This window comes from Suncus etruscus, chromosome 11, assembly GCF_024139225.1.
Source record: "Suncus etruscus isolate mSunEtr1 chromosome 11, mSunEtr1.pri.cur, whole genome shotgun sequence".
Lineage (NCBI taxonomy): Eukaryota > Metazoa > Chordata > Mammalia > Eulipotyphla > Soricidae > Suncus > Suncus etruscus.
The window spans coordinates 14,621,214-14,646,047 of record NC_064858.1 but is presented as its reverse complement, the minus strand read 5'-3'; the positions used below and the strand labels follow the sequence as shown (position 1 = coordinate 14,646,047).

The window sequence follows — 24,834 nt, the reverse complement described above, 5'->3', positions numbered from 1 at the left end:
ATGGAAATTTCTAGTGTCCTTCTAGCTGCATTCCTAATTGCTTGACCATCAGGAGCTGGTGCAAGATGTGCTTGCCTCAGTGATCTTGAACAGACAATGTAGCATACATTTATTGATAATAGCCTAGTTCACTCCGAAATGTGGTCTTAAGGAGTGAGGCCTAGTTTCTGATAACGGTACCGGACAGTGTTGCTCTCCTCCGGGCTAGAGTTAATTATATCCTGCAGCTGCACATTCCTTTCTCTTTGGCCCAAGAACTTACAGCAAGACTGCATGTAGCCTTTAGGTGAAAGGCTGGATCATGGCAGAAAGAACAGCAAAATGGCCTCAAACAAGTCACAGTCCCCAACAGGTTGGAATTTTGGGCAAATACATATTTGAATCTGAATTCTGCTATACAGAAATTCTATAAAACACATAAATCATTTATCTTCATAGTTTTATAATCTACCTGGGGTGTACACCTGGCAGTGTACAGTGCTTATTCCTGATTACACTACACTTGTGGCATGGCTCAGGAAACCAATGTGGTGTCACGAATGGATCTTGGTTCTGCCATATACAATGGAATGTTTCTTACCATGGAACTATTTTTCCAAACTTATGCCAGAATATAATCATTGAATTATTTTGCACAGAAATAAATTGCCCATTGCAGTGAATATCAAGATTTATAATTCTTGAGGTAAATACTTAAAAAAAACTGATTGTAAAACTCTATTGTTGAATAAATATTATATAACAGTTACATAGAATCACTCTAATCACCATTACCAAATATTAATACTATTTAACATTAATCCTTTATAGAAGCCAATTCTTATTTAATTTTTGAAAACTTTTGAGATATGAAAAGAGGGAGTTTTCACATTGAACAAAAAACAAATAATATGGTTACTCATTCTTTAAATCTTGACTTGGACATTTAGTTATTTTAAAATATTAGACAAATTTCCCAGTCATCTGGAAATCAGCTGTATTGTTTTCAAGTTTCTATTATAACAAACTTTTAATGATATATTATGAAGAATCTATCAGAAAATTTGTGTAACTAATCAAGAACTTTGTAGGGGCTCAGGTTGACACAGTGGTTTCTATGCATAAATATAGGACACAACTTTGGCTCATCCATTTACTAGAACAGAGCATCAAAAATAGCCAATCTCTCTATGACCAAATTTTATAAGTATAAATTGTGGCTAACATTGTCATATTCATTTGTATGTTATTTTATTGGTACTAGGAAGATAACATAAAGTACCTAATAAATGCATCTAGCCAACACAATAAACCCAATCAAGTAACCACATTTTCCAGTCTCTAGGGTCTACTATGATTTATTTGTGGAAAAAGTAGTTCATTACAACCTACATCCGAAGTGCAGCATATCTGCCTCTGTGCTTTTCAATTTGAGGAACTTCGTATAACTCTAACTTTCTCCAATCTTAATCCATCTTCTCTATTATTTTCAAAAATAAAATATGCAAGCTCGGTAACAAAATGTTTAAGACACATCTGGCCTGGTCCTCATTTGCATCCATATTCTAGCTCTTGACACACTTAAGTTTTAGTTTCTAGTCTCTGTGTTTTGATTGGACAGCTGCTTTTCACCTTAAATTAGTGGTGTTGAGTGAGTACTGCAAAGATCACAGGAGGACAAATTTTAAGCTGGTAAGCCTGGAAATTCATCAAAATGAAGATGAATATTTAGCACTGCATATAACTCAATACTTTGTTCCCCCAGCATCCCATATAGTCCCTGAGCTAGGAGTAATCCCTGAGCACTGCCAGGAGTGGCCAAAACAAAGCAAATAAAAAAGAATGCAAAAGTAAAAAATAGAAATCCTGATTATTTAATGGAGATCAGGAGCACTTCGTTAAAACTGGGCTTTTAGAGCTAGAGATGTTACATTGGGTAGGGTGCTTGCCTGGTTCACAGTTAACTTTAGTTCAGTTCCTGGTACTACATACGGTCCCTTGAAAATCGCCTGGAGTGATCCTTGAGTGCAGTCAGGAACGTGGCCTGAACACAACCAGGTGTGGCCCCAAACAAACAAAGGGTGGGGAATAGTTTGTATATTAAAAATGCAGCATTTTTAATAGTGTAAAAAAAGTGAGAAAAGTCTTTAGGCCAAAGTAGAGCTGTAAGTACATTCTCTCTAGTGACTGTGACCTTAGAGAGGTGGTAGGCTGTTATGAGTAAATAAAAATTAGACAGAAAACTGAGGATAATCACATGAAGAGTAAACATTTCTGAGAGTTATATGAGCCTGTAGAATTTGAGAAGCTAATGCTAGATGTTCTATTATATGTGTTACCTAGAAATTTGTGCTTGGCTTACTAAGAATGAATGTCATTTCTTCCACCACGTAGGATACAAGGCACTACTAACATTTCAGGATTTGGTAGATTCATTGTCACCTAACAGTATGATTATTTCGTATTTCCAAATATTCTGTGGTCTAACTTTGTAAAAAATAGTTTAAAAATTCTACTTAAAATGGAGTTTTCTCAGGATCTCCAAGGCCTCCCTTGGGCCACATGCCTGGGAAAGCCAGCGAGGTGGATCCCTTGGAGCTTGAAGGTTACCCTAGGCTTTCCCACCTGGCTCCTTAGGGAGGGTTTGGGTGGGGGCTTTGAACTTCCGGCCTCCCAGCTCTTGAAGCATCTCTTTCCTTCCTGGGAGCTGGGAGTCTCTTCCGGCCTCCCAGCTCTTGAAGCACCTCTTTCCTTCCTGGAAGCTGGGAGTCTCTTCTAGCATGGGGTTTGTCAGGCCTCCGCCATGCCAAAGGCCTTCTTAACCAGACCTAGGGTGGTTGCGGGACTTGGGTGACTCCAGCACCCCTCTACCATCTTGCTCCAGATCTCCAGGGCTTCCCCTGGGCCACATGCCTGGGCAAGCCAGCGAGGTGGGTCCCTTGGAGCTCGAAGGTTACCCTAGGCTTTCCCCCATTCCCCACCTGGCTCCTTATGGAGGGTTTGGGTGGGGGCTTTGATCCTCTGGCCTCCCAGCTCTTGAAGCACCTCTTTCCTTCCTGGGAGCTGGGAGTCTCTTCCAACATGGGGTTCGGCAGGCCTCCGCCATGCCAAAGGCCTTCTTAACCAAGCCTGGGGGTGTGCGAGACTTGGGTGACCCCAGTACCCATCTACCGCCTTGCTCCAGATCTTCAGGGCTTCCCCTGGGCGACGTGCCTGGGCAAGCCAGCAAGGTGGGTCCCTTGGAGGAGCTTGAAAGTTATCCTAGGCTTAACTTGTGGGTGCTCAGTGTTGCTTGGTTGCACTAAAGCAGTCACTGGTAAATTTCTTATCAGTCTATATGTTCAAAATGCACAATGTACATTAATAGTATATAATAATAATCTTTGAATTATGTTTTTGTGTATGCAGAACGTCCATTTTGTACTCTGCCCTTTCTCACACCCCTACAAAAGCTCATTTTTCACTTTAACTCTTTCAGCCCCTACCATCATTACTCCACATTTAACCTTTTTAACTTCAGTTCTGCAGAGTCAAAATCACAGTCCAAAATGGTGCACTGGAATCAACACCCCCAACTATTTCAAAAGGCATAAAATGGACATGTATGTCTTTTTAACATTTTATGTGTGTTTTCTTTGACAGCTATAGCTCTTTCTAAATATTTTCTTATACAGTGACGATTTTCCCCATTTTTTTAATCTTCTCTTTGTGAACTGTTCAATAGGGAATTTGGTAAAAGAGTTCCTCAGTTTAATGCTTATGTTTGAACCAAGTCACGGGTATTGTTGGACATATTCTTATGCCCCCATATGCACCAATAACGCCAATTGGCTCTATTTCTTGTTTGCATAGGCACATTTAAATGGGAAAATACTATACATCCAAATAAGTTCTTATCTAATAGAGATGGGAACACACAAATCTTGTAGTGCAATGGGACCTTACACCCTGAACATTGACATAATGACCTGGCACAGGCCTCATAAGAATGGGCATTCTCCATTCACCCCTGATTTGGGAAGCCATCTATGAAACATCCAAGGTTGTCTATAACATCACCTGAAAGCAATCCTCTACCAGGGAAGACCCTACTGCTGCTCTGACATGGACCTCCTCAAAATAGACTTCCCTTAACACTGAGAAAACTTAACAACAGCAACAATGACCTACTTACTGGACAGGGCTTTCTACATTGCCCTTTAATTGTGAGGTGAAACTAGAGGATGCTCCACACCAGCCTGGCTTTAATATAAGATATGCAGATTCCAGGATCTTTAATACAGAAACCTGATGCCAACAATAAAGACTATGTGAAAAATAAAACTGTATTGACACTACAGACAATAACTTGGATTGAACAACTAGCTTGCCTGGAACCTAGAGTTGGTCTTATGCCAGGAAACTTCAGGGGTAAGGTCTCCTTGTATTTTGGCCAAGGCTTTTTTTTTTCATGTCCCCCATATTTTGGTGGGCCTATGCAAACAACATTTGCCACTCTAACACCATTTTTACTGTGCTCCTTTGACTCTAAACCTTAAAAATAAAACCACTTAAACTTTTGATGTTAACTCAAACTAATATGCATGTGCATGAAAATATAAAAAATACTATGCCTTCAATGTTTAAGGAGTCACATAAATTTCATGGCTTTAGATTGGTTTGTGTACTGCTAAGAAATGTTATAATGTACTACAATCTGGGAACTTGTGGACAAAGTAATTGTACATGGGTTCTGTTTTATTTTTCTTAATATTCTTTGACTGTAAGTTCAAAATTTAGGCATCAGCAAGGGGATTTCTTCTGAGAATTCTGAATATGGGTGATTGTCTTTCCCCTGTAACTTTACCTTATCCTCTTTCTTTGCATCATTGTTCTCATAATTAAAAATAAAAAATTAAAAAAAATTCAACTTTCTAATTAAAATTGCCAAGAGTCACTATAAGAATGATTTTCACTATTTATGCTAACATCTTCAAATGTAATCTGTTCTTTTTTGGGTGAGAAATTTTCAACACCCTAGAAGTATCTTTTAAAGTGTTTCTTATTTGAAGCAAAATATGTTTTAATTATGTTGGTCTTAATTTTTTTCTTCAAGAATAGAACCAAATTAGTCTGTCTTGAAAATTAAATATTAATATGTTACAAAAAATGAAGCTGGAGTGATAGCATAGCGGTAGGACATTTGTCTTGCAGGCAGCCAACCTGGAATGGACCTGGATTTTATCCCTAGCATCCCATATTGCCCACTAAGCCTGCCAGGAGAGATTTCTGAGCAGAGTCAGGAGTAACTTTTTGTGTGGCCCCAAAACCAAAAATACAAATATACTTAAAATAAAAATGAATGAGCTGTGAAATATTTCCTCTGTGACATAAGAGAGTGGTCAATCTACATTTGTTCTCATATTGCTAACACAGAGGATTTAAGACCAGATTTAATACCCAGGCTTGGGGGTGCTGAATCCATCATCTTATATATAGCTACACTTCAGATTTCTTTCAGTCTAATAAAAGAATTCAATTTATGGCCTCCTAGACCTTAAACACCAGTATTCTGAAAGGTTTCAGAACACAGAGCTCCCACTGGTCATAAATTGGTCATGACAGATTTGTCAGTAGCCACCATTTGAACTCTTCTTTCGGATTTCAGGTTTCTATTTTTGAAAAACTGTTTTAATTTTATATTCAGTTAAATTAAATGATGTTCCAATCTCTTTCTTTAATGATGTTATAAGTCTATTTCAAAAATGAATGCTTGTTCTTTTCAGTGCCTTCATCAGAGCTGCCATTCACTCTGGAATATTAGCTTTTGTTCCAGTAACACACTGCTTCACAGGAAGAGATTATATGTAAGAGGATAATATTAAGACATTTACCTCAACAACCGTGATACTAAGAAACCTCCCAATATATCGACCCCTAGATGTTTTGCCATTGTATGGATTCTATTTGCTTGTAAATTCATTTTCAAGCAGACTTCGGTTGAGAATAAATGAGCAAATTTTCTCTGTGAAGGAACATACATTTGAAGAATGAAATACACTGCATTTCTCTATTAAATAACTTTACACTCTTTCTAATTAAAATAAATAAAGTACATATAGATAAAATGTTGCCTCCTACTCCTGTTGATATTTTTGCCTGAAAACATTTTATAGTTGATTTAATCAGTAATTCTATATTAACACCATTATTCACTACTGGCATAAAGTGCAGCTAGTGACTACAGTGTAGGCTTCTCTTTGTCACTGAAAAGAAGTAAAGATCTGAAGATGCATATTACAGCAATAACAAAAGTGATTTGTAACTTGAAATGCTAAATGCCTCTTTTTGAGTCAAAATAAGAGATTTGCTAATGCTGACACTTTTCATTAAGTGGGCTGAAAATTGCCTGACATACTCCAAATAGTGCTAAATTTATTAATGAGGCGGTGTTTGGTACTGAATACTAATATCACACTCTCATTCTCCCTTCTCTGCCTGTACTTCTTGGTATGATTATAAATAACCACAGTTTCTCAGCGACTGTCAGTCAAAACTTTGTACAGTACATGCAGAGCTCCGAGATGTTTTTAGACCATCATCAACTCACTAGAATGTGTTGAAAAACTTAAACAAGGAAAATATATAAACCTCCAGTTGATGTGTTTGAACTTCTCAGAAAACATTCTTCATACATAATTAATTGCTCCATTGAGACTGTTACTACCTGGAGAGGTTCCAGGCATTATTTCCATTCCATTAGTAAGCTTGCTGGGTGCCTACCCCTTAACCCAAAATGATTGATTCCTTAAATGCCTTCCATTCACTGACCCGAATGCTAATTTAGTTTGTGTATAGATTAAAGGGGGGGAAAAGTGTGTTTTTAGAACTGCTTCAAAATATATTGCTCTCGATTAAATTTTCTCTAGTGGGAGAAAATGGCACATCTAAATGATGACACTCAATTTCTAAAAGATTGTGTGCAGCAAACTAAGTTATAAAAACTAGGGGAAAAGCAACAAAAATATACTTTTCAATGTAAAAGCTGGCTATCTTTTAAAAGAATATATTTTGTAGATATGTCAATATCTGGTAACTTCCTGATTTGCCTTGTATGGTAAATGTAGTTATCAAATAAAAATATGTAAATGTTTCAGTTCTTCAATGGAGAGCTGAAGGGGAAAATCTTATTTATACTACTCAAAAGAAAATATAAATATTATTGAAGATCAGAAAGACCAAAAGATGGTGGAGTTAAATAAAAACTTCTTCTTTGCATATAAGTCTAATGAGATAAACTATAGCTAATTAATCTTAATTTGATGTGATTCAGCTCAGAGAGTTTATGAATCTTGATATAGTAACTTATTTGATACTGTAGTTCCTGACCAAATAAAAATATTTCAATGTCTAGTCTAATATAGAATAATTAAAAGCAATTGCTCTACATGCATATTCATAAATCCTTTAAAATACACATATGGATTTATATAAAGCATTGCTTATGTTTCAGTAGATATGTAATACATTAGTTTAAGTGGACCTTTCAAATCTAAAAATATAGGGTAATTTATAAACATAAGTTAATTTAAAAATATAAGCTATGTTTCTCCATTCTACTATCTAATTTCCTAAATAAAATGCTCTTACTTGGAAGCTCAGTGAGACATAAATCTCTTAACAATGCATAAGGACACTCCTGGAGATACTTTGCCAAGTGGACCAGATGGTTCAGTACACTGCCAGGCAACTCAATGGTGAATATGCTCAGTAGGGCTGGGGTACAGTGGGGGTGGGGGTGGACTCATGTGGTAATAATCTTTTACTATACCATATAATCTCAGCAGTACTTTCTGAGGTTCCAACACAATAGTTTCTTTAATTAATAAATATTTAAATTAAAGTGTTAAAGTTCATTTATTTAAGGAATTAAAATTTTTTTTCAAAAAGAAAGTATAAAACCTCTTAGATTTTAATGATGAAAATATCTTTCAGTATTACTCAGATATAACTTTCTGAATTGTTGACCCTTAAATGATACAAATATCTCATTTCCTAATAGTTCATTTTTTGTTTTGTTTTGTTTTGTTTTGGGCCACACCCGGTGATGCTCAGGGATTCCTTCTGGCTATACACTCAGGAATGGCTCCTGGCTTGGGGAACCATATGGGATGCGAGGTTCCAACACAGGTCTGTCCTGAGTCAGCTGTGTGCGAGACAAACGACCTACCGCTGTGCTATCACTCTGGTCCCAACCTAATAGTCCTTTTCTACATATTTTTGCAAAGATATTACTGTGGCTCTGATCACAACTGACAGTGACACCAGAAAGTAATAATTAAAAATACACAAGCACGACTATATCAAATTAAGAAGATCCTGCGTTGCAAAATACGCAATGATCAGAATCTGGAAATTACCCATATGTCTGAGAACAAATGAATAACCAAAGAAACTGGTACTTTGACACAATGCAAAGGACACTATGCAGCTGTCAGGAAAAATAAAGTCATGGAATTTTCCTATACGTGATGGACATGGAAACTATTCTACCGTGTGAAATAAGTCAGAGGGAGATAGATAGACACAGAATAGTATCACTCATCTGTGGGATTTAAGAAAAATAAAAGACAGTATTTTAATAATACCCAGAGACAATAGAGATGAGGGCTGTAAGGACCAGCCCACGACATGAAGCTTACCACAAAGAGTAGTGAGTGCAGTTAGAGAAATAACTACACTAACAACTATCATGACAATGGGAGTGAGTGAGGGAAATTGAATGCCTGTCTTAAGGACAGGCAAGATTGGGGAGGAGAGACATTTGTGAATGGGAAGGTTGCAGTGGTGAAGGAGGTGTACGTTTTATGACTGAAACCCAATTACAAAACATATTTGTAACCATGGTGCCTTAAAAAAGATATTTAGAAATAAAGAAATAAATAAAAAGGAACTGAAAAACAAAACTAAACTTTTATCATAGTCATAGAAATGAGGAAAATTATTTTAAAAATTAATTATTTTCTATTAAAGCACCCGAGGCTACAAAGATATTCAGAGTTGAGTTTCAGGCTTACAGTGTTCCAATACTAATTCTACCACCAGGGTTAGTTGATAATGAAAATATACCCAGGTTCTCTTACATGCACCAGACTGACTTTTTATTGTCACATTCTAAGTTGTTATAGTTTGAATCTTGTACCTTAGTTGGATTTATATTGAAGTATATTCATATACCATATCTATATACCATGATATTGCCCTGGCCCCTTCCCTGTAAGCCTCTTACTATTTTCCCCTAAATATCTTTCCTTCCATGTCCATTTCTATTTCATATTCTAGGGTTAAGGATACATATCCCCAGTCATATCTTACATTATGTCATCCTGTTTTTCTCTGTATATCACAGAAAAGTGAGATCCGACTATGCTTTATCCCTCTCCTGACTTATTTCTTTAACATGATATCCTTCATTTTACCCATGTTGCAGCTAATTACGTGAATTGAATAATTCTTCTTTTACATTAATTTATAGGTATTTGTTGCCTTTGAATATTCACTACTTTGAATAAAGTAGACCCTGATCTTTGTCTCTTCTATTTAATTATTCAACATAGGAATATGATGGATGTTGCTGTTGAGTTTGGAGCTGGCTGCTCTAATGTTTTGCTTTTTTGTTTCTAGAGTCATTTAGTGTCCTCTTTTGAGACTTCTATGTATACTATCATGTCATATGCAGAGAGTGATAGTTTGACTTTTTCTCTTTCACTTTCTTTTTTGACAAGATATTTTAGGACTTCTAGTATCATATGAAATAAAAGTGAAGACAACAAAAATCTTTGCCTTCTGCAAAATCTCAGAGGAAATGCTTTCATGTTTTCAACTTTAAGAAGGTTGTTGACTGTGAGTTTATTTTTAGAGTTCCTTCAACTCCTATTTTGTTGAGAGTTTTCTATCATGAATAAATGTTGGATATTATAGAAACTTTATCTGCATTGATATGGTCATATTATTTTTATTTCCTTTTATATATGTGGTATATTACTATTTGATTTGCATACACTGAACCATATCAGCATTCCTTAACTACTTATATATTTTATATTTTAATATATATAAATATAAATTTATTTTTGTTTTGATATTCAAATTAAATTACTTTATTATAAGCACTTTAGTTTTCAAAATTATACATAGCACAGTTATTTTTGATATTAAATATTCCAACACCAACCTCACTACCAGTGTAACATTCCTTTTACCACTGTCACTAGTTTCCCAAACTCCCTGAAGCCTACTTCTTGACATACATGAATAATTTACTTATTATTGATTGGAACAACTAAATGGAAATGACATCATTAAAAAAATTCATTAAAATTTTTTTGAAAATTGTCATTTCTCACAATGGGGTCATTATGTCATTGTCTGCAGGTTTGCTAAGCTCTTTATTGCTAGTTGAGTATTCTGTTGTGGATTCCATTCGTTGAGTGCATATGGCTTCTCTGATATTTTTACATCTAATTTCGTGCATTCCTACTGGGAAATAAGTATTAAAATTGTGAGACTTTGAAAATCTGTGGAACTGTGCCAGAAAGCTCATATGTTGACAGTGGTGGTTCAGGGACTTTGAGAAGTATAGAGAGAGGAGTATGAAAGTGGAAGGAGAGGAAAAGACACTCCCAGGTTCCAAAGAGTTCCTGGAAGGACCGGAGTGATAGCACAGCAGTAGGGTATTTGCTTTGCACATGGATGACTGGGACGGATCCTGGTTCATTCCCATATGATCCTCCGAGTCTGCCAAGAGTGGCTTCTGAGCGTAGAGCCAGGAGTACCCCTTGAGCGTGTCACTGGCTGTGGCCCAAAACACAAACAAAACAGAACTAAACAAAAACAAAAAAAGATAAAACAGACTTCCTGGAGATGTTTTAGCCACAAAGTCAGTATACCTGAAGTTTTGGGTGGTGAGGAATCTCTGTACAGATTAGTAAATAGGCACTGAAGCTGGGCCATTAGTGTGGCAGCAGTTGTAGCTGGGTCTGTGTGTTCAACCTCCAGGGTTGCTGTAGGGCAGGAAACTTGCCATGCCGGCCCCAATGTGATTAGCTGTGAGGCAGGTAGAGCTGTTAGTTTTGCTCTTAGTTTTGCTTCTCTTTCTAGGGGTAGATAAGTCTATGTCACTTGGGCAGACAATGTGGTGAAGTTTATTGATTGGTACATTGCTGAGTTTTGTTTTGCTAAGAGTTTTTAGAATATGTTTATATTGCTATTTATTAGGGAAACATCTAAAATTTTCTTTTCTAGGGGTGTCTCTATTTGCTTTGGGAATTAGTATAATCTTGGTTTCATGGAAACAGAAACAATAAATATTTCTTCAATTTTTTTTTTTTTTTGGTTTTTCTGGCCATGCCTGTTTGATGCTCAGGGGTTACTCCTGGCTAAGCGCTCAGAAATAGCCCCTGGTTTGGGGGGACCATATGGGACGCCAGGGGATCAAACCGTGGTTCTGATCCTTGGCTAGCGCTTGCAAGGCAGACACCTTACCTCTAGCGCCACCTCGCCACCATATTTCTTCAGGATTTTTGAAGAGTGTCAGGAGTAGTGCTAGTAACATTTTTCGGAAGTTTTCATAGAACACCAATGTATGTAATTGGATTAAAGATGTATTTGGAAAGATTCTTATTTATTGTCTCAGTTTCCTTGCTTACTATTAGCCTGTTTGGGTCTTCTGTTTCCTCCTCCTTGTGGAGATGCCATTATTCTAACAGTCAGCCCATATTTTCTAGTTATTGCAATTTAAATGTGTAAAGTTGTTCTATAACTTCTAAAATCCACTGGCAGGATAAACTCAGCAAAACTGAGTGACTAATTTGTAAGATGAGCCAAAGATATGTGTAACTTATTGGTTCTTTCATTTGCTTTTAGTATTGCTTTTTAGATTTCTGTATTATTTATTCTGCTCCAATTTTATTATTTCCTTCCTGTACTAGTTTGGACATTCCTTCACCTTGTGTTGCTTATTTGACCCTTCTCCACCCCGCCCCCATTGCATAAATTTAGCACTCTTTTACTCTTTTTTTTAAGGGGGTTGGTTTTTTGGGCTACACCCGGTGACGCTCAGGGGTTACTCTTGGCTATGCGTTCAAAGATCACTCCTGGCTTGGGGAACCATATGGATGCAGAGGGATAGAACTGTGGTCCATCCTAGGTCCATCCATCTGCTTGCAAGGCAGACACCCTACTGCTTGCACCCTTGTTCCTGCCCCTACTTTTACCTTTTTACTGGGAATTAGTACTGCTCCCTCCTCTGTTTTAAGATTCAGCCATTTTTAACATATTTCTGTAACTAGTTTTGTTTCCTCTCTACTTTTCCTTTCTAAAGGAATAGCTATGATTCTGAGGTTGTTCTATCATTTTTATCAATATTATAACAAAATTATTATTCATTTTTAAAATATCTTTTTTTTTTTTTTGGTTTTTGGGCCACACCCAGCGGTGCTCAGGGGTTATTCCTGGCTGTCTGCTCAGAAATAGCTCCTGGCAGGCATGGGGGACCATATGGGACACCGGGATTTGAACCAACCACCTTAGGTCCTGGATCGGCTGCTTGCAAGGCAAATGCTGCTGTGCTATCTCTCCGGGCCCATTTTTTTAAAAATATCTTAAATTCTATAAAGTACATCAATTCTTTTCTATCTCTTTTAGTTTTCTTTGCTTTTGCCACTTGATGATTGAAGATGACTTTTATTTTGTCTTTAAGTTTATTGATCTTGTGGTTATTTGATTCAAAAAATTGTTACTGTTGTTTTTTTAGCACCTTCAGTTCAATTTGTATAGATTATTTCATATTATAAATCAATACTTCTTTGAGTTAACTAAATTTCTCTCTTAGTGGTTGTTAACTTTCAATTACCATTTATTAAAATGTTAATTTGAGGTTGTCCTTAACAAGGCTTGAGAAATTTGATGAATTTGGGGGCTTTCCAGTATTCATCTGTCAAGGCAGCTGAGTTCCTTTGTTTCCCCCATTGTTCTTAGAGTTTGATGGTACAGACATTGGAACTTTAGATCCCTGTTGGCCTGAGTATTAATATATTTTTTCTTTAATTTTTTAAAAAATTTTTTTGGTTTGGGGGCCACAACCAGCGGTGCTCAAGGGTCATTCCTGGTTCTGTGCTCAGAAATTGCTCCTGACAGGCATAGGGGACTATATGGGATGCTGGGATTCGAACCACCATTCGTACTGGGTTGGCAGCTTGCAAAGCAAACACCCTACTGCTGTTCAATCTCTTTTGCTCCTCCTTTAATTATTTTTATTGTTTTGATTGAGTTTCAATGATTTATAATACTATTAGTGATGATTTCCTCACATATATTCCAATACCTTTACTATTGCACCAGTGTAGCTGTTGTAATGAGAGTGGAAGTGTTGAGAGTCAGTTGTTCAAGACTCCTCTACTGTGTGTGTGTTCTTTCCTCTCAGGGATTTCCATAACCACATATTTTCTGAACCACATTCTAGAAACTGTGACCATATCTCAGCCTAAGAGACTCTATTACCTCATAAATACAAAGTATAAATTTGGAGTGTGATTTAGTATTGATTTGACTAAGGTAAATTAACTTGAACAAATGATTTAATAGTATATGTAAAGAGTTAAATAATGATCTGAATTTAACATTCCAGTTTATTACTAAAACCAATGAAAATCTAAAAATTATGTCCTATTTTTCTAATGCAATCTTCCTATTTGACATCATATCTAAGTATTTAATATACCCTTATACAATGAAAAATCCTGTATAGCCCTCTTTTATATCTCTAAATATTTCATTAGAATCCCATCCTCTAGCTAAAAAATAAAAGATGCATTTGAGACATGAATATTATTCCTAAAGTTTATTCTAAATCTGTGAATGTATTCCCATCTGTGTACTGAGACCACTTTTTTCATGTCTTAACCAAATCACTCTTTTTAATATTTTAATAATAACTTTTAAAATTATTTTATGTAGTAATAGAGTAATTCTTTTAACTGGCTGATATTTTACAGTATTTTATCTACAGCACAACCACAACACAATCCTAAAAGCTCCATCCTATGTCTTGTCATTTACCAATTTTATGTAGTAAATCACAATTAAACCACATCTTTACATTTCCTCCAAATTAAACTGCTTCCTTTCTATTCTTGGAATATACCCGGAATGTTTCCATCTCAAGATGCTTGTATTAACCAACTCTTCTCCTGATGTGCCTTCCTAGTATAATTATTGCCATTTAATTCTCTAACTATTCACAAGAATTTCAATGATCACACATTTCAAAGCAAAATCTTTGAGTCACAACCTTTTTATTTGATTTACCAAAAATATCATCATGAGCATTCAATGTATTTGTTTTCTTTATCTATATAATCAAACAAAAATACAAACTACAGTCCTTGTCAGAAACTTGTCTGCTTTTTTTTTTTTGTTTACTTTTTGTTTGCTTTGTTTTTATTTGTTTCTGAGCTCTCCACTCAGAAAACGTTTCTGGCAAGTATAGATAAAGGACTATATGGCATTCTGGGGATCAAATCTGGATTATCTATATGCTAGGCAAATGCCCTAACATCTGCACTATTATTTGGTCCCTTATCTTTTTTTGATATACATTTAATATCAAAATTGTTGTCAACATACAATAACAAATATTTTTCAAAAATATAAATATCCATAGCACCAGAAAATTCTATTTTTTTCCTTCCCAATTGAATCTAGGATCAATTGGTATCTGTCTATTTCATTGATTCTTCTAGTATCAAAGCTACTATGGCCTCAATTAAGGAAGATTATAATGTCTAAATATTATAATGTCTAATTAATTGGTCTCTTTGCAGCAATAGGCAGTTTCTTTTCAGCAATAGTGGACTTTTAAGATGAAAATAAGTTTATATCATGCATATTTATATCTTGTTAGAAGGCTCATGACATTTTATCTCCATTAAAAATGTGACATTTAAGAAGATCCAGCTTCTGACTTTCCAGAAACGAAAAACTGTCATTCTCCATTCTATGCCCTCTTCCAAGTTTTATTTTATCTTCCTTATTGTATATGTCAACTCAACTTTAAATGTAAGGTATTTCATCTGTAAAACATTATCTTCAGGAAAGCAAAGAAAGTTCCACAAACACTCGACACCTGCTGTGTATCAAGAACACTTCTTAGCTCTGAGAACAGAAGTTTGAATGGCTTAGTGGCTGTCTTTGAAGAGATCAACATGTAAGTAAACAAACTACATTGTGATTCAGGGAAAGTCATATCAGAGCGAAAGCTGAGTGACCAGATCAAATGATGCTACTGGAAGACCAAAAAAAAAAAAAAAAAAAGGATAATACTTGAAAAAAGTCTCGTGTTTATTGTCAAGCATACTGGAAATGCAATGTGCATAAAATAATATTACTGTTCAAATATAGAAATAAGTGTGAGGTTTGTTTTCAGTAATGTCAACACTGCTTTTACACATGATTAGGCAGGAAAAGCTGTCTCAGTAAATTGAATTTCTAGCTAACTTCAAAACCCATTTTATTCTAACTTGCAAGAACTTCTCAAATCTAATAATCCATTTCTTGCTTTTGTACATGATTGAATCTTCTTTCAAGACTGCACATAATAAAGGGCCCCAGGGTCATGTTTCTGCAAATCAACTCCTGCTGACTCTCTAATGCAAATATTGAATATGTGGGAGATTAGGCATAACATGTAATTAGCCGAAGCCACCCAAGTTCTAAAAATTGCCTGTGTAAATTTTACAATACTCACTTGTTTGTGGAGTTTATTTTTAAAAAATCAATTGCTTGGGGTTTGTAATAAACTGTCTGATTTGTATTATATTTATATTATATTTGCACAAGTATGCTAAACTTTCAAACAATTCGTACATAGCTGGAACAATAGACAATAAATTATTTAAATCTCAATACAGAAGGTAGAACTATAGATTAGGGTATCTGAAGAATGGGTTTCTTCAGGCTATTCTCTTTTGTTTTCCTTCTCGCTACATCTTCATATAGCCTTCCTTCTATATACAGCTGTGTCTTAATTTCCTCTTTTAGTAAGAACATCAGTCATATTACATTAAGACCCATTCTAAGTATAATTTTAGACTCATTTTAAATTTATTATTTAAATTACCCTGTCTTTAAATTCGAAGGTATTTTTAGCTACTTGGAGGTTATGAATTAAACATACGAATTACCAGGAAAATATATTCAGTCTAAGACAATGCATATATATATATATATACATATATAATGCATGCTTTAGTATACATGCATTATATAATATAGCAAATGACATTGTATATAATATATATAATTATATAAATATAGACATATTAGTGACAATACATATAATGTTGTATCTATTAAGTTCTATAATATGCATATCTGTTCATTGATTTTGCCAAATTGAGTAAAAAAAATCTCTATTTCAGGATAAAATAAAATCAATGAGAATGTTCTTATTTCTTATTTAGAATAAAATAATTCATTCTGGCTATGCATTTTAAGGATTCCTCCAAAGACCTTTTTTTCTACTGTTTTCCTCTAAATTTTATCCAGAAAGCTAAACAGATTTTGAAATGGGTTCAATAAGAAAAACTTCTTAATAAACACTAGTAGAAATTATGCCTAAATATTTACTATTTGTTTTTATTTGATAGCCAAACCCCTCCTTTTCAGGAATCACTTCTAGCAGGACTTCAGGCATCATTGCCAGGTTGCATTGATATAAGATAAACACCTACTTATTGTTCTATATTTCCAGAGCCATAAATATTGTGGCAGTTCTACCATATTACAAAACTGTTTCTCATAGTGAGTACATATTATTTTCTTTCAAGTTTTTGTTTTTGTTTTGTGTTTTGGTTTGTTTATTTTTGTTTTGGAGCCATACCAGGGAACTCAGGAATTACTCCTGGCTCGGCACTCAGAAACCACTCCTGTCAGGCTCAGAAGATCATATGGGATGTCAGGGATCTGATCCTGGTAGGCCGCATGCTAGGCAAATGCCCTACACACTGTACTATCTGTAGCTCTTCCTATCTTTTTTAAACATTCAGAGCTTAGTGTAAATATGTTACAAAACCAGAATTGTAGAGTGATGCAAAAATGAGTATATGTAATTAAAACTGTTTCATGACATTAACATAATGTTCTTCCTATATATAGTAATGAAAAAACACATAAATCATAGTTTTAGATAAGTTATTTATGACAATATGTTAAAACATTGGGGCCAGAGAGATAGAACAGCTGGTAGTGCTTTACCCTCTAATGCAGCTGATCTGGGTTTGATTTCCAAAACCCTAAGCACCAAGAATTATTCATGAGCGGAGAGTCAGGAGTAAGCTCTGAGAACCACTGAGTGTTTCTGGCATTCACTGTCTGTATGCACAGGTATATATACATATGCCAAAAATAAGACTAATTTCTAAAAGTGTTAAGTCTTCTAAATTCTAATGATCTCTCCCATATGTGCAGCAGAAAGACACACAGCAAGATAGCAACAGCTACCAAAAGTAGCACAATTTGAGAATGAATACACACGACTGAGTTGTGGATAAGGTTAGAAAAAAGTATTTGGGGTTTTTGATGGTGGGCAGGAGGTACACAGATGATGTGTGTGGTGTTGGAATTATGTACATGAGAAAAAATATTTAATAGTATTGTAAATCACAGAACCTAATCAATAAAATATTAAAGACAAGTTCTTCACTGGCTCTAAAAGTGATTCTGAAGTTTATGCCTTTTACTAACATATATGGTTTCACAAGAAATATAAATAAATTATTTAAATGAGAGAAGCTATATAAAATAAAGGAAAGTATTATGGAGGGTCTGAAATCAATTTTGCAGACTTGACTTCCAAATTTGCTGTGAACAAGATAAGCAGTCTCTCAAAGTCATTGATTTTTATCTTTAAAACATAGAGAATGAATTGTTTTAAACTTTAAAACATTGCCTTTGTAGATGGATGGTGTGGATTAAATGCAGTGCGTGTGGAGATATAGCTGTGAAGTTTCCAATTCTTTTCACATAGAATGCATTCAAGAAATAATAGTAATTCTGGATTGGTATTATAAGAGTCTTCAATGGCAAAGTAAGATTTAAAATGGTAACAAATATGGTTGAAAATTATATATAAAGAGATCAGAAGTCATTTCTATGTAGTTTGGGGTTCCGTTGTGATTAATATATAATATTTTTATATAGAGCAAAACTTAGAGGTTCTGGATAATTCCTAAATCAATCACAGTAGTCAATATAGAATTGAAACATGATAAATCATGGGAACCTTATATAAGAGTTGTTGAAAAGGAATCAATTAAAGAGAAAACGTGATGGCTCAAACCACATAAAAACAAACATAGCAATAAGATATGAGATAAATAAGGTTAGATAGATAAGTTAAAATAAAAGATGTGCAACTTAAAACCTAAAATTGTTCAGAAGTCTGTGTTGAAAAAAAACTAAAGAGAATCACAGACCTATGCAAAGACTGTATAAATGATGTTAAAAAACATTTTGAAAAAAAAATCTTTCTTTTCATTGTTTGTTGTAATGCACTGAGTTTTTTAAACTTTATTAACTATTATTGAAAAAGAGAAATAAAGAAAGACATTTATTACCATTCTTGGCCCAGGCTATTAGTATGCAAATAAGACCCTCAAAAAGAAAAGCGAAATTTAAGGACAAAGTTTTGGCTACATAATCAAACTAACCCTCCGCAGAGTATTTCTTTCCAAAGAAATGCTCTACTAAATTATTATAAGGTTCTAATTTTGATTCCCATAAAAGATTTTACTCATTCTAACTTCACCAACTGAGCAAATATTTATTAAATAATTAGTGAACCCTAAGAATACTAAAACAAAAGAACACTATGTTCTTGTCTCAACTCATAGTATTTAAAACCTGATAATAAAATGAGGAAAAGTCAAGTATTGCTAATATAATCTTAAACAAAAATTTAAACTGCAAGGTTTTATCTCTCATGGGTCTTAGAATAATTTAAAAATCATTAGCTCTGTCTTAGCTTATTAAATATTGGTTCAATACTGTGGCTTTTCTATTTCTGGATTTGAGTTCAGTTTTATGGTCAATAAATTCTTGGTATTTTGAGAAAAATAAGTTCTTGGTGTTTACTCTGGTAAATCCCTTATGTAATTCACTTGTTCTGTAACTCAATGATTTTAAGAACTGTAGATATTTCCTGACACCTATACCCTGTAACTTAGTTAGTTCTTATTGTTGTAAGTTTCTGTACCTCAAGGAAATAGTGACTAGAATACAAAGGCCACTCACAGAATGAAAGAAACTATTCACCCAATGCCCATCAGACAAGGGGCTAATATCTAAGACATATAAATACTGACAGAACTTAACAAGAAAAAAAACCTCTAACTCCATCAAAAAATGAGAAGTGAAAAGATATTTTCTCAAAGGAGAAATACAAATGGTCCAAAGACACATAAGAAAATGCTCCACTTCACTAATCATCAGGGAGATGCAAACAACAACAACAACAACAACAACAACAATGAGTACCATCTCACACCACAGAGATGAGCACACATCACAAAGAACAAGAACAATCAGATTTGGAGAGAAAGGAACCCTCATTCACTGCTGGTGGGAATGCTGTCTAGCCTTTATGAAAAACAATATGGAGATTCCTCATTAAACTGGAAATTGATCTCCCATATGATCCAGGTATATCATTCCTAAGGATATACCCTAGGAACACAAAAAAATACATAAATGCCTTCTGCAAATCTATATTCATTGCAGCGCTATTTACAATAGCCAGAATCTGAAAACAACCAGATGCCCTTCAACAGATGAATAGCTAAAGAAACTTTGTACATATACACAATGGAATATTATGCAACCGTCAGGAGAGATGAAGCCATAAATTTTCCTATACATGGAAATTATTATGCTGAGTGAAATAATTCAGAGGGAGAGAGATACATACAGAATAGTCTCACTTATCTATGGGATTAAAGAAATATAAAAGACATTATTTTAATAATAACCACAGACAATAAAGATGAGGGCTGGAAGAACAAGCTCATGATATGAATCTCACCACAAATAGTGATGAGTGCAGTTAGAGAAATAACTACACTGATACTATCATGACAATGTTAATGAGTGAGAGAAGTGGAATGCCTGTCTGGAATACATCAGGGGGTGGGAAGGAGGGAAATGGGGACATTGGTAATGGGAATGTTGCAAGGGTGAAGGGGGGTGTCCTTTTTATTACTGAAATCCATCTTCAAACATGTTTGTCATTATGGTGCTTAAATAAGGATATTTAAAAAAGAAAGAAAGAAATGCAAGGGGCTGAAGCAGTGGCGAAAGCAGAAAGGTGTTTGCCTTGCACAGCTAACCTAGGACGGTCTGGAGTTCAATCCCCCAGCGTCCCATATGGTCCCCCAAGCCAGGAGCAACTTCTGCTTATAGCCAGGAGTAACCCCTGAGTGTCACCAGTTGTGTCCCCCCCCCCAAAAAAAAAAGGAATGCAAAACGTTTTACATGTGCTTCTTGGGACCGTGCACATGGTGCCTACATACATATACCGACATTTCCTCTCCTGAGATGTGGACTTTTTTTTTTTTAATAATATAATTTTTATTTTGGTCATATTGGCTTACATATTGTTGACAATAATATTTTAGGTATATATTTACATAAAATCAGGGGGGATTCCCATCCCTAAATTGTCCTCCCTACTCCTCCGTTTTTGTCCTACCTCCGATTTCCTCTTCCCTCACCCCCAGGGAGTCTAGAATATGTGGTCCCCTCTGTATCTAACCTACTACTTAGTAGTCTTGCATCAGTTTGGTCTTGATGCCTCCCTTATTTCCCCCTCTAAGTGGGGGCAGGGCTAGCTAGTTCAAGTTGCGTGGTTTTGCCTGAAAAAGAGAAAATAAATAAACTGGGGGTAAGAGTCTAATACCCCGAAAATGGGCAGAATCCTTCTAGAGGTTCTCATCATCGATTTGGGAAATGAATGAGAAAAAGAAGGTGAAACACTCCACCAGTACCAAAAGAAGTGTCAAATATCCAGACTTTTTCACTTACTGCTGGGTTGCTGGCTCTTTCCACCTTTGGAAAACCTGATTTCTCTCCTGAATGCATACTATCTCCCTTTCTTATTCTCTCTCTCTCTCTTTCCACAGTACCTTCCAATAAAGCAAAGAGAGAAATGCCTTAATAATTATTAACAAGTGTCTGTAGTAATCAAGAAAAAAAGGAAAAAAAAATGCTTCAGTACTCATTGTTCAGATGTCTCAATACCCAAAATCCAAGAAAATCATAAATATTTTGTGTAAAAAATCAACAAATGTAGAAATTATTCACGACTCCTAAAATATATCTAAAATACTTTTCATTAAAATGTTGAATCATGACTGCTAAATATAAAACAGATTACTAAAAATTGGAATTCATGTAAACATATAAACTTTCTGTGTTATAAAAATTTGTCTTTTCTTTTTTTTCCCCTTAGCAAGAAAGAATACTATTGATGAAACTCTGAGCATTAAATAAGAGGTGTAAGTTAAAGTGTTTTGTTGACTAATTGATTTTGATAGCTGGAATGTAGTTACATATAATATTATTGATTTAGGAAGATCATTGATACATTTACTCATTTCTAAACAAAACTTTATTAAATGCCATAAAACATGTATTTCTTTGTAGAAAGGACATTCTTGCACATAATCTCGCAGTAGTTTAATTTATCAAAATAAGGAAATTTTTTGTGCTGCATTAGTTAGTTATAGAATAAGAAAGAATGTCAAAAACTTTTCATAAAATATTAATGAGGAAAATGGAAAAAAGAGATCAACTTTTTGTATTACCGTTGCATCATTTATGAGCTGAAAATATTTCAAAATAATACATTAGATTTGTAACTCAAACTCTAAATGCTTTAAATTATTATTTGTGCTGAACATATTTTCTTGATCTGCTTGTGTTTCCATAACAAAATATCACTGATGAAATTACACAGAGCAGATTGTAGAGACTGGAAAATTCATGATTAAGGCTTGTGCAGATTTAATGTGTTGTAAAGCTCACTTTTTCTGGTAAATTAACCAGAGAACATGGAGTTTCTTACTGTGTCCTCACATAGTAAAGAATGATAGAATGATTTTGGAAATTTTCCATAAAATTTGACCAAAAACATTCACATTAGCAGTGAAAGAGAGTTCTCTTTTCAACACATTACTGCAACACAGATTGTTCCCAGAATTTTTAATATGTGCTATTCTCTCTGGTGTAAGATGATATCTTATGTCATTTTGATTTTGATTTTCATAATGGTGATGATGATGAGCATTATTTCATGTCCTCTTGGCCATCTGTTGGTCTTACTTGGAGAAATGTCTGTTTCTTTTTTTGTTTTGTTTTGTTTTGGGGTCGCACCTGGCGGTGCTCAGGGGTTATTCCTGGCTATCTGTTCAGAAATAGCTCCTGGCAGGCACGGGTGGGGGGGGGACCATATGGGATGCCGGGATTCGAACCAACCACCTTGGGTCCTGGGTCAGGTTGCTTGTAAGGCAAACGTCACTGTGCTATCTCTCCAGCCCCAGAAATGTCTGTTTCAACAAGGATAGACACTTGATCAAGGGAACAACAGATCAATACATAGTAATCTTAATGAACATACATACACAGACCAAATGTTTCAGCGATGTTAGTTAGGTTTTTGCTCAATATAGAAAGAAAGGCAAAAAAAGAGAGGTTTCTGCTATAGAAGAAGGTTAGGATTGGGATATGAAAAAAACTGTGTTCATTGTTGGTGGGACAGTATATTGGTGAAATTATATATACTGGAACATACATGACTAAAACTGTATTATCAACAACTTTCTTAACTCTGATTATAGTGATTCAATTAAAGAAAAAATGTCTTGATATAAAATCAGGTTACTTTTAAATCAGCAAAATTAAATCTAGAAAGCACTATGATCTGATTATCAGTCAGGCATAAATATATGGTGAAGAAATATATATCTCAGGCATAAATACAATATTTAATTAAAATACCTATTGGAATTCTATATGGCACATGAAAAACCCCTATTAACCATATTACAAGTCAGATAATTTCGATCAATAAAAATTTAAATAAAGAAAATTAAAAGAAAATAAAGTAGATAAAATGAAAAATTTAAACGGTTTACATTTAAGTGAGTTATAAATTACCTATAAATATTTTAAATTCTTGCTCACATATTTCTTTCTTATCTTGGCATGGTAATTTTAGGGAATGAATTCATTCTTTCAAGGACATTTACTGAGAATGTACCATGTGAAAGGCATTATGCTGAACCATGTTTTATGCATAAAACAGAACTTTAAACAAGTTAGGTATAATGGATGCAAATATAAAGAAAGTTATTTTTGTTCTAATTAATCAAGCTTGATTAAACTGAAAGAACTTCTTTTTTTTCCTCAATAACTTTTGATTACTCATGTTAGTAAAGATCTTTTGGTCACTATATAATTAAATAAATAAAATAAAAATATTATACATGATCTGAAAACACAATAGAGCAATATCAATCATTTTTATTCCATACTATAACATTTATATCTAGCAAAAAAATAAATAATATATTTGAATATTTTTAATTAGAAGTATTCATGATTATATTATAGCCTATCCTTAAGGTCGTATTTAACTTTAAGGTACTGATTCTATAGGTATAGTTTCCAGAAAGTTCCAGGAATACTCTTTTGTATTTACTATAGAATTTTTAAAGATAGAAACAATTTGTGCTCACTTTTGCAGCACATATACTAAAATTGGAACGATACAGAGAAGATTAGCATGGCCCCTGCGCAAGGATGACATGAAAATTCATGAAGCGTTCCATATTTAAAAAAAAAAAAGATAGCAACAATTTAGTCTTGTCACAGACATAAAGCCTAAGTGCGATAGAAGACTTTTGTTTGGACAATTACAGAAAGAAATAGAACCCATTTATACAATCTAGAAATATATATCACAGATCATTTTAATAATTTGTCAAAATATAAAATAAATAATTTATAGTCATATATGAGTAGAATAGGCTTAAGCAGAAGATAAATTTCTACACTAGTACAAGATTATAATTGTATAATTAAAATGCTGTATATCTTAACTATAAATAAATTCCACAAGGAATTTATGAAAAGTTTTCTTTTCAAAATATTTTTCTATCACTAATTTTTTCACACTAATTTCTCATTCTTTTTCCTCACAATCAAAATAAATACATATTTTTCAGTGGCTTTTACAAATTACTTAACTAATTTTGATTTCATTTAAAACCTTTTGTATAATATCTGGGACTGAACCAATAATACCATGTTTAGACTATTTCACTTGCATATGATAGATCTGAGTTCAAACAACACAATTCCCTATGGTCTCTTGATCACTGCCAGGAGTAATAGACAAAAACCAAAAGCAAACAAACAAAATAAACAATTCAAAAGATTATACTGGCAAGATCTGAAATCAAATAAAGTATCTAAAAAATGAACTTATAAAAAATGTGGTATATAAACAAAACAATATATGATTTTTATTTTTGCTACACTCTGGTTAGAACTAAGGGGTGCCAGACTAAGCTAATAAAATAAGCCAAGTAAAAAAGAGAAATATCAGTCAACCTAATAAATATATGATATTTAAAAAAGCAAAACAAAAGCTTAATAAAACAAATATTTGATTGTGTCTACTGAACTGAGGTCATCTAAAAGGGCAAAAGATAAGTAAAACGGCCCAAAGATCATGATGAAGGGCAGTAGTACTTTTGCGAG

At 34.3% G+C, this 24,834-nt stretch overlaps 1 protein-coding gene and 1 non-coding gene across 2 annotated transcripts in view; one reads left to right on the top strand and one right to left on the bottom strand.

The window, feature by feature from the left end:
• TMEM117 (transmembrane protein 117) overlaps positions 1–24,834 on the bottom strand; it is a 181,221-nt gene that overhangs the window by 113,697 nt on the left and 42,690 nt on the right. The gene's annotated exons all lie outside the window — the stretch shown is intronic.
• Positions 23,800–23,906, top strand: LOC126023444 (U6 spliceosomal RNA). The gene has a single exon (XR_007500567.1). It is a non-coding gene; the product is annotated as a U6 spliceosomal RNA (small nuclear RNA).